The 12,166-nt window shown below is 35.9% G+C and overlaps 1 protein-coding gene across 12 annotated transcripts in view; it reads left to right on the top strand.

Moving 5' to 3' along the window:
- Positions 1–11,354, top strand: part of Ucp4A (Uncoupling protein 4A) — a 90,430-nt gene extending 79,076 nt beyond the window's left edge. For all 12 annotated transcript variants that reach the window (XM_071677470.1, XM_071677473.1, XM_071677465.1 and 9 more), the window contains one exon: positions 3,026–11,354. The gene's annotated coding sequence lies outside the window, so the exon portion shown is untranslated. The remainder of the gene's footprint in view (positions 1–3,025) is intronic.
- The last annotated feature ends 812 nt before the right edge of the window (positions 11,355–12,166 follow it).

The raw sequence follows: 12,166 nt of genomic DNA, 5'->3' as shown, positions 1-12,166 counted from the left end.
GTGGGAAGTATTCTTTCTCCCTTATCCCCAGGGATAATATATATATATATATATATATATATATATATATTTCTTTCTTTTTCTTTTAAACTATTTGCCATTTCCCGCGTTGGCGAGGTAGCGTTAAGAACAGAGGACTGGGCCTTTTTTGGAATATCCTCACCTGGCCCCCTCTGTTCCTTCTTTTGGAAAATTAAAAAAAAAAACGAGAGGGGAGGATTTCCAGCCCCCCGCTCCCTCCCCTTTTAGTCGCCTTCTACGACACGCAGGGAATACGTGGGAAGTATTCTTAATCCCCTATCCCCAGGGATATATATATATATATATATATATATATATATATATATATATATATATATATATATATATATATATTTTTTTTTTTTTTTTTTTTTTTTTGCCGCTGTCTCCCGCGTTTGCGAGGTAGCGCAAGGAAACAGACGAAAGAATGGCCCAACCCACCCCCATACACATGTATATACATACATCCACACACGCAAATATACATACCTACACAGCTTTCCATGGTTTACCCCAGACGCTTCACATGCCCTGATTCAATCCACTGACAGCACGTCAACCCCAGTATACCACATCGATCCAATTCACTCTATTCCTTGCCCTCCTTTCACCCTCCTGCATGTTCAGGCCCTGATCACTCAAAATCTTTTTCACTCCATCTTTCCACCTCCAATTTGGTCTCCCATTTCTCCTCGTTCCCTCCACCTCTGACACATATATCCTCTTTGTCAATAAATTTTTTTTTTCAGTATTATTATTATTATACTTTGTCATTCCACCTCCAGTTTGGCCTCCTGCTTTTCCGTGTTCCCTCCACCTCTGTCACATGTAACCTCTTTGTCACTCTTCCCTCGCACATTCTCTCCATACGTCCAAACCATTTTAACACACCCTCTTCTGCTCTCTCGACCACATTCTTTTTATTTCCACACGTTTCTTACCCTTCTATTACTTACTCGATCAAACCACCTCACACCACATGCTGTCTTTAAAACTTTTTATTTCCAGCACATCCATTCTCATCCGTAGAACCCAATCTATAACCCATGGCTTGTAACCACATAATTTTGTTGAACTACTATTCCTTCAAACATACCCATTTTTGCTCCCTGAGGTAATATTCTCTCCTTCCACACATTCTTCATTGCTCCCAGAACCTTCTGCCCCTCCTCCACCCTGCGACTCACCTCTGCTTCCATGGTTCCATCAGCTGCTAAGTTCACTCCCAGGTATCTAAAACACTTCACTTCCTCCAGGTTTTTCTATTCAAACTTACATCCCAATTAACTTGTCCCTCATCCCTACTTAACCTAATAACCTTTGCTCTTATCACATTTACTCTCAACTTTCTCCTTTCATGCACTTTTCCAAACTCAGTCACCATCTTGATTGCCTTTATACTCCCTGCATTTCATAGAAGGCAACTAAGGGGTGCAGGGGCAAGGGGCTGAAACCTCTCTCTTTTTGCATTTCAATATCTTAAAGATGGAGCTTGGCAAGGAGTGCTCTTTCTTCTCAAAGGCTCAGGCTGGGATGTGTGATAGGTAGTAAGTTTTAGGGAAGGGACTAGTTTGTTCTGGCATTGAGTGAAACAAAACTAAAGGGTAAATGGGAAGAGTGGTTTTATTTAAAGTCAGGGATTGATGGGAGGGCACAAGCTAAGGAAGAGTTATAGGAATGAAGCCAGAGTTCTGGAAATGTGTGAAAAAAATTGAAGATGAACTCCAGTCTGATGTGGGTAAAAATGTAAATAGTTTGTGAGAGATAGGTGATTATTAGTGCTTATGCACCTGGCCATGAGAAGAAAGATAATGAGTGACAAGTGCTTTGGAAGCAGCTGAGTGATTGTGTCAGCAATTTTTATGCAAGAGGTCAAGTATTAGAGATGGGTGGTGTACATGCAAAAGTGAGTTATGTAGCACTTGGAGGGTATGATTGTGGGACATAGGGTATACATAGGGAATAGTGTGCTGAAGAAGGATTGGTGATTGGGAATACTTGACTTTAAAAGAGGGACATACAAAAGAATGCTTAGATTATTAGGAAAGCTGGTGGGAAGACATTATTCATAACTACTAATTGATAAGCTTGCAAAAGAGAGACTCTTGGATATGAATGTGTTGGAGGGCCAGCTAATGGGAACTGATCATTACCAGGTAGAGGCAAAGGTGAAGATGTGAAGAGATTTTTGGAAAAGAGAAAATAGTATGAGACAAAAAGGGTGGTAACAGTAACTAAGCTTAGAAAAGAGACTTTGTGAAGAAATAGTGGGAGAGATTGGATGTAGAATTGCAAAAGGTGAGAGTAAACGAATTATGGAGAGTGGGTGAGGAATGGGAAGTATTAAGGAAAGCAGTGTTGGCATGTGTGAGAAAAGTGTGTGGCATGCAGAAATGTAGGAGGTGGGTAGGTGAGAAACAAGTTAGTGGTGGGTTGACAAAGAAAGGTTGCATCTACACACATCCATTCTTTAGCTCTCATGTGTAGTGCACAGAAACCACAGCTTCATATCCACAACCACACCCCAACAGAGTAAGGAAAGGTTATGAAAGAGGATATGTGTGTCAGTAGTGGAGGGGACAAGGAGAATGCGGAGACCAGATTAGTGATGGAAAGATAAAGTGAAAAGGTGTTTTAATGGTTGGGGTCTGCACATGCTGGAGGGTAAAAGGTGTGCATGGGAGAGAGTGAATTTGAGTGATGAGGTATATAGGAAGTGATATGCTATCAGTGGACTGTGCTAGGGCACTACTAATTAATAACATCCAAGTAAAGTATTAAGATTTGCATTTTCCACCTAATACAGTGCAACTAGACTTAGATAAATGCCATAGCCCTTGGGTCACATGATGTTTCAGAAAACTGTTTCACAGACTTAGAACCTTTGTTCTTTGCAAAGTACTGTCAGCACTTTAGAAAATGTAACAGCTTTTCCCATTTTACAGCTCTTGAGGGAGTTCAGAAAAGTCTCACAATTAGTCAGATTTTTTTATTTTCTTCACAGGGGACTGTCGGTGCACATGAAGAGAACGTCAGATGAAACAGCTTGCCTTCTGACCTAGAGTGAATGAGTGTTTACTTTAAGTTTATTTTCTTTGTGAGAATGAAATGGATGTGTTATTAAGTTGCATCCTGCAATCCACAGATGCATTATTAACAGGGATAGAAGTATGATTTCTTTTTACATGAATATAACCAGAAAACTATTAAAATACATTTATTGATGTACAAGTCCTTGCTCATGATTTTTTCTATGTATAGATTGGTTTAAGTATTTTGTGAATAACAATGAGTAAAGAGTGCTATGTAGTTGAAGAAAAGCATACCAGGATTTTATGATATTGGTAAAATCTCTATATTGTTTTTTAGAAATTTTGAAAAGTTTTAATTGATTATTTAAAAGTCCAGTACTAAATCAAACTTAGTATTTTATCTCAGAAGTTATTTGCCCTGGCCATATTGAAGTATAGGAGTTGGTATATCTGTTCGAGTAGTTTATATTGCTATTGTTGATGTGCCATACAAAGTGATTCTTAGTAAAGTGTCAGATGTAGGATATATCATCATAGATAATTTTATAAAAAGTTGCTAACTGTTGCTATGAAGTCTGATACTACAATACTTGTGGACCACAGTATCTTAGACTTGCAATACATAGTTGGGATTTTTGTGTTGTCTGTATTATGTGGTGATGGAGAGCTGTTATAAGTTGATTCTTTGTGATGGTTTACAATGGTACCTGTGTGTATAGCTATCAGCGCACATCTCACTATTGCATTGAATATAATCTGATACAGACAGATCATAGGCAACTAAATTTTTTGACTGCATCAGTCAGTTGTGAGCTGGGCAGATGTTTTCTGCTAGGTTCAGTTATCCGTCAGGTAAGACCATCATCTAGATGGTGATATGATAGTTCTTATACAAAGTATTCTTTCATTAGGGTGTCTATGTACAGTCTAACCAGCGCCTATTAATGGCAATGCATATTTTGTAATCCCATATGCTTTGTATTTACAAAGTTTAAAAGTTTTAGTATGTTACAATTTTTTTTGTTCTGTCTTAGGTTCCACTTATGACAGAATTCTTTTAAATTCACTGTTACTTTACTGACATTCAGTGTTTCCTACCCTCCACTAGGATAGTTAATTTAAAACCTGTCCTAGCTGGATTAAATACCATAAATCTTACCACATTCATCCTCTTTGGCCTTTGGATTTTTCACTGAAGCTTCAAGTTCCCATTAATCGCTACTTTTTTGTTTACAGGTGTATATTCAGCTGAAATATTTTTTCTGCTTTCTCATGCATCAAATATCTTTTGTTACTCTCTCTTAATTTCCTTTTAGTATTACCCTCTTTAATAGATTTGTGGGAATCCAAAGTATTTGTGGAAACATTTCCATTTTCAGTCACATGTAAACATGCAAACTAAGAATATGGGATAATAGTGTTGCTACCATCCTTATCAGACTTAAAGACATAAATGCACATTTGAATTTTGAGAGAAACTGCTGCTGTTGCTCACTATCATATTCATGTTGCTGATCACTGTATTATCCATTATCCTAATACCCAGGAAGAACCTTATCTCACTCAGCAGGCTTATAGTGCACTTAAGTTCTAGCTTTTTGGAAGGCTCTTTGGAACATAAAGGAGCATTCTTCCAAGGAAGCTAGATAACCACCCCACTTTGAATATGGGGTATGGTATACAACTTTAGAAATATAAAATCAAGCTAACATTTCCTTATTCTTGCTATTACAACTTGCTATAGCATGCAGAATTGGTTTTGTTTCATCCAGATTTCCTGAATCGTTTTACTTAGCTCATTATCAGTGGGATGCCTTGTGGAAACAGTGTAAGTTGTTTGTTATGATAGTTTTATGACACAAGAATGTTTGTTTCTGAAACTGATATTTTGGCTGTAGACATAATTGATAATTAGAATGTGAAACAAGGCTGATTTGATTATTTTTTGGTGATGCGTGAAAAATTTGTAAGTGATGGAGAAATATGTGAAAAAGTTTAAAGTTCAACTCCAGTATCAGCTAAACGCATGGCATTTAGTGATGTAGGCTACATGGAATATAACTGGAAGTATTTGCCTTGTGATAGTCATTCAAAAAGTGCAATTGTTAAGTCGTTGGATTATTTACTGTATAAATATGATAGGTTGTATGAAAAAAAATGGTGGTATTGTGTGAAAGCCTCAGTATAAGATTTCTTTGAACTTAACTTTATTGTAAATTATTTCTGTTTTTGCATAACACTTCAAGAAGTGTGATTGAAACTGTTGTGAAGATGCACTCATCATAAATTCTGTTCAGACTGTGAGGAGAAAATAGATATATATTTATATATGTATACCATGGAAAGGTCTGTAGGGCCTGATTAAGGAAGGGGTCTTTGGTTTTGATGCATTGTACGAGACAGATAGAGGATGGATGTGAACAAATGCAGCCTTCCTTCTGTTCCTAACACTACCTCACTAATGCAGGAAATGGCAGATGAGTATGAAAGAAAGAAAAGAAGTACTTGGATGGAGTGGTGAGGTAGGTATTTGTAAGAGTCTTGGAGAAGGGGCAAGTATCCTGTATAAGGGGGATGAGAGGGCCTGGAAAGTGAGTCGGTTGTTGATTACTGATGATATAGCACTGGTGGCAGATTTAAGTGAGAGATTGTAGAAGGTGGTGACTGAGTTTGGAAGAATGTGTGAAAGGAGAAAGTTGAGGGTGAACATGAATAAAAGCTAGGTTATTGGGTTTACCAGGGTTGAGGAACAGGTTAGTTCGGGTGTAAGTGTGAATGGAGAGAAATGAGAGGAACTTCAGTGTTTTAATTACCTGCAAATGGAACCATGGAAACAGAAGCAAGTCACTGGATGTGGGAGGAGGCAAAGGTTTTGGGAGCACTGAAGAGTGTGTGGAAAGCGAGAATGGTATCTGGAAAGGCAAAAATTGGTATGTTTGAAGAAATAGTAGTCCCAACAATATTATGTGGATGCAAGGCATGGGCTATAGATAAGGCTATGTGGAGGAGGGTAGATGTATTAGAAATTAAATGCTTGAGGACAGTATGTGGTGTAAGATGGTTTGATCGAGTAAGTAATGAAAGGGTTAGAGAGATGTGTGGTGATAAAAAAGGGTAGTTGAGAGAGCTGAAGAGGTTTTACTGAAATGGTTTGTACATATGGAGAGAATGAGTGAAGGAAAGGTTGACAAAGAGGATATATGTGTCAGAGGTGGAGGGAATGAGGAGAAGTGGGAGACCAAATTGGAGGTGGAAAGATGAAGTGAAAAGGATTTTGAGTGATTGGGGCCTGAACATGCAGGAGGGTGAAAGACGTGCAAGGAATAGAGTGAATTGGAACAATGTGGTATACCGGAGTCAACGTGCTGTCAATGGATTGAACCAGGGCATATGAAGCATCTGGGGTAAATCATGGAAAGTTTTGTGGGGCCTGGATGTGGAAATAGAGCTGTGGTTTCGATGCATTATACATGACAGCTATAGACTGAGTGTGAACGAATGTGGCCTTTGTTGCCTTTTCCTAGCGCTACCTTGCGCACATGCGGGGGGGAGGGGGGTTTTCATTTCATGTGTAGTGAGGTGGCGACGGGAATGAATAAGGGCAGACAGTATGAATTATGTACATGTGTATATATGTATATGTCTGTGTGTGTATATATATGTATACGTTGAGATGTATAGGTATGTATATGTGCGTGTGTGTACGTGTATGCATATACATGTGTATGTGGGTGGGTTGGGCCATTCTTTCGTCTGTTTCCTTGCGCTACCTTGCTAACGCAGGAGACTGCGTGTGTGTGTATGAGTGGATGGGCCATTCTTCTTCTGTCCTGGCATTTTCTTGCTGACGCAGGAAACAGCACTTAAGTATAATGATTGTTATGAATAAATAAATAAATATATATGTGTGTGTGGGTCTTACTAGACTCCGCCTGCATGGGGTTACACCACAAGTGAAAAGTCGACTTTGGTAAGGCTGTATTGTCAGAAATACAGGCCTGTTTAAGAACTTTCACTCCAAAGGAGTCCATCACTTCCCTGCTACTGGAAATACCACATCCTTGGAACTGTAGGAGTTCCTGTAAAGAGTTCATGGGTAACACCAAGACTCTGTTGTAGAAAGGGGTCCACTGATACATATTTATGAAAAGAGAGCACACACACACACACACACACACACACACACACACACACACACACACACTGTGAGAAGAAAGTTGCTTTTAACAAGGTCATATCATCATCACTGGACAAGGGGGAGTGCATTCTTGTCAAGGAACCTCTTACTCCAAGGTATTCCATCTTTTCCTAACTGTTGATTATAGCACAGCTTTGAAGTTGCAGGGGGTCCCAGTTAAGGGGTCATTGGAATATATAATTGAATGATTAGTATGTGTATGTGTTAATGTTTTTTTCTTGGTTATTCTACCCATATTTTCTCTTGAAAATTTTTTTCATTATTATCTGTATATTTAACAAACGATTTATCTCTTGAAATTTTAGAATACTTGTTGCATGTACGAGTTCTGTATTGATATTTTGTGAGTATGTCTTCTAAATAAAGACCTAGGCACTAAAGCAGAGTATCGAGAGTAAAAAAAAACATAAATTGAGGCTTCCATACATTTTAGTAAATGTTGCCAAAAAGACTTTTCTTCTGTCTCATCCAGATATTTATTGTCAGTGATACTGTTTATGAGATGGAGAGGAGAATCTTCTGTCTTGTTTATGCCTCATTCTCTCTCAGGTGTCATATTGCATATAGAATCTTTCTGCATTTAACAACCACTGAAAAATTTAGTACTGTTTGAGCTTCCTATTACGATTTTACAGGACCAGATTAGTAAACTGTATTTTTTTACTTTTTTACATGCAAAGAAGAGCTTCAACTTCACCTTGAAAGTCAAGGCCAGTAATTCTGAAAATTATATGAAAGTACTTAATGTGAATTGAAATTGCCACTTCATCTGCTGTGTTAATAGCTGTTGTTGACAACATTAATGCCAGACAATATGAATGGTACTCATAGTAAAATTAGGGTCACAATGAATTCCAGATTCATACTCAGTTGACTGGAATTTTTGCAGTAAAAGTACTGACAAAAATCAGCAAGGAAAGCCATGAAGCACCATATCTCGGTTTTTAAGACTTTTTTAACACTGCAGAAGCTCTTACTGACATGAAAAATTATCTGATACACCAAAGTGTAAGATTAATACTCTGCATTTACTCATAAGGAACCGTGTTGTCTATGAATTAGGCAGTTTTGGCAGGGTGTTGTTCATTATAACTTGCCATCAGCTAGGAATTATTAAAATTGGCAATGAATCTTACCCATTTTGCTTGGAGAATGCCACCTTATTTTAGTAAGGGATTTAACGCGTATTTTTCAGTCAAAAATTGGTCGGAGAGTATATTTCTGAAGTTAAGATTTTGCTCTTAAACATGTGTATCAGCTTAGACCTGAGAAGACTGGAATTTAACACATTGGAGGCCAATTCTTAATGTATTCATTCAAATACATAGGCTTTATCAGCTTCCCAAAATCATATGCTATAATGTAGTATGAAATTAAACATATGATACAAAACTGAAAACATAGAAAAATTCAGTTACCAAGATTTTATATGATTAACAGGTTTCTTTGGTCATATTGATATAATGTTGGTGCTCATTTTCACCCTGTCTATATTATCTTTCATACTTTCAGTATCTTTTATTGGTAACATAAATTTAGTAATAAGGTAGTACAAAATATTGCAGGCACTCAAAAATATTCCAAACTCCTATTTTTATTACTTGAAAGAGATACTTGTAAATATTTGTATGAGGATATTATGCAAAACTCAACACATTATTTCATATTGTGGAGTGGTATTACAATATTTCATCATAATCAGTGTTCATTTGGGATCATTGTAATTCTTAAGTTAATCAGTCATCATCAGGCATTACTACAGTTTATAAACTAATTATTGTTCTTATGATGGGGTTATTTCAGCTTATAGTCATTGTTCATCTGGCATCAATACAACCCATTTAATTGTTAAGTAGTGTTCATCTGGCATCATTACTGCTCACAGTTGTAAAGGATTGATCTGTTGGTCTGCAGTATGTCACAATTAATGATTTTATCAGTTTAGTTAAACTAGTGTAAATAGATATACAAATACTTGTATAAATTGTAATGATGGTAATTGATTAGAGATAGTTGATTTCCTGAAGATTCTTTGAGACAGCCAATTGGGACTATAATTATTTTATGCCTGATTATACCACTGAAAAAATTACAGCCAACTGAGATCCAAGAGAAAATATCAGATTACTTGACAAAGTTATTAATTGTTAAGTGCTTGAAAGATAAATTATTTAACATTAATAACAGAATGGATAATACCATCATAACTTGTCAGGAAACTGTAAATATCAATATACATAATGCAATACTACAAGATGATTGATTATTGAAGATCATAAAAACCTCATTTAAACAGTCTTGTCAACCAGAACATGGTTTGTCCAGTAATAAATATTTTCAAATTTATATCATTTTTTATCTCTGCCAGTCTAGTTCTCATTGAAGCTCATTATGGTTTACTGTTGATGGAGCAGAACTATAACACTTAATAAATAAATAAATAGATGTTCAATATTTCCATCTTTGACTGGCCTAAAGAGTGGAATTCTAGTTTGAAATAAGTTAATGTAAGTTTATTGAAAACAAAATGATCAGTTCAGATTTATATAGAAAAAGCCAACTTATTTTGAGTGCAAGAGGGTCATGCTGCTTGTGATAATTGTTTGAATACATATGAGTAATTTATGTTTAATATTTCAGTATAAGGATTGAGTATCATAAGTTTCTCATCACACTTTCTTTTTCAGACAACATAAAATAATGATAACGGTAATACTATTTATATTAGCAAATATTGTACATGAAATTTTAAAGAAGCAAATCAAAATGATGAACTATAATTCTTTTATGAGAGCACTATATTATGGCTAGTCAAATGTCATGCTTGAGTGTCTCGACTTTTTATACATTACTTCTCACAGAGCAGGTAATTTGTCCACGTAGAGCACCCAAAAGTGATTCTTGTTCCATGTGCGGCAATTACTCACTCTACAGAAAGTGAATTGTATTAAGTTGTTTAAGTCAGTCACACCATGTTAATGGTCATACTATAATGCTGTTACGTTGGAATGTTAAGAGTTACTAGACTCTGTCTGCATATGGTTACTCTGTGAGTGGAAAGTCGCCTACGGCGAGGTTGTATCGTTGTCTGTTGATGAAAGACAGTATAGTCTCGTTGGAAAACTTCTTACTCAGAATGAGTCCATCATTTCCCTGCTGTGTGGCCTTGAAGCTGCATGTGGCTCCTAGAAAAGGGTTTCTGGAGTAACATCAGGGCCCATTCAAGAAAGATGTCATGTGGCAGTTATAGATAAATGAATGAATATCAGAATGTTGTATATGATGATAAGTGATATCTGGAAATGGACACATGGTCCATATGACTGGGGAATCAAAAATAGTTGGACATAATTTCAACCAGTAACCCCCATTTCTACTATCAGCTACTATCCATGTTAAACATTATCGAACATTGATGGAAAAAGATTTGCATGTATATCAACTATTTATTTATGTTCTTTTTACATGATGGATCAACAGATAAATTATGTTTAAACTATACTCTCCCCAGTCACATAAGATTTTCAAACAAATTTGTGAGTAGCATACACTTGAATGCAAAATAGGTTAGCTTTGTTGTCAAAATACTGTGAACAGACAAGATCTTTCTTCTAACTACTGTTACATTTTCCCCCCATGCCACCCAACCATTGTAATGGGTTGAGGAAAAACATTCAAATGTATAACAGAAAAAATTAGCTATATAATTTGCTTAAGTCATTGGACAATGCCACCAACTGGGATAATTGTGCTCACATTTTTTTTTTATAGAGCAGGTTGATGAAACCTAATAACATCACATATTTTGTGATGTATGAATTTTTTACAAAAAAACTTATTTTGTATGGGCTAAACTTGAGACTATAGTTTTCTAAGATTTGTATTTAATAGCTCATTCGCTTGAATGTTTTGAAAGAAGCTTGTATTTTTACAAGCATGGAAGTAAGTTTTAATTGCATACAGAAAGACTGAAATTCACACAATATTTATAGAACCAATTGAATGAGCACTACAAGTGGAATGACATATGGTAATATATTGATGTCTATTATAAGTGTATTTTAGTACCTTGCAAGTGATAGACAATAAATATTTTTATTTAAGTTTTGGAAGAGTTTCCTTTGTTAATCCTAAATTTCAGTCTCATATATATCCTTAAGTAAGGGTGTCTGTGTAAAGCATTCTCCATTTATCTTGAACTTGGTACTTTTTAAAAAGTCTTTCTTTAAGATAACTGAAAAAAGTATTCCCTAACCCTTTTCTTTTGACCTTACATTTTGATAAGGCATCCTATTTAAAAAAAACTCAAGGCATTTCTCACCTTGTGTTTATATTGCTTGATGTGACCATCTTTGACCTTACAATTTTTTTTTCTCAAAGCAATGTTAACTTTTCATATCTCCTTTACTTACTCTACCCATTCCTAACACGTTTGACTGTCAGGACATTTATTATAGTATGAACTTGTCTAAGCCTCTTAGGTTACATCTTTCATATTTTGCCAGTAAATTATTAGTAACCTACAAATCACCCCATATGATTAAAAGGATGTATTTGTTTTTGGTGCACTTGATCATAATCTTCTCTTCAGGGACATACAAATAACTATCACTAATGGAGGTAACTACATATGGCTGTGAAGTTTAAAACTTGCAAGAATATTATCAAAGAAAAAAAATTAATCATGAAGTTGTTGCAAGTGAACATAAAATATTGAAAAGTAGTTAGCTGTTTTTATAGCAACAGAATCATTACCCAGTCAATTAGACCATTAATTAATTAGGGCAAAGGGTGATTTGGTTTAAGGCAAAGAAACTATGGCAAATATCTTTAATCCATTCTCATTTCTGTTGTCATCCTAATTAGTAGTTCGCCTTACCTTTCATTGAATACCATAGATATCAAGTTTACCTTT

Source organism: Panulirus ornatus, chromosome 25 (genome assembly GCF_036320965.1).
Source record: "Panulirus ornatus isolate Po-2019 chromosome 25, ASM3632096v1, whole genome shotgun sequence".
In the NCBI taxonomy this organism is placed as follows: Eukaryota; Metazoa; Arthropoda; class Malacostraca; order Decapoda; family Palinuridae; genus Panulirus; species Panulirus ornatus.
Note: the sequence above shows the minus strand (reverse complement) of the source record. Positions and strands in the feature narration are given on the sequence as shown.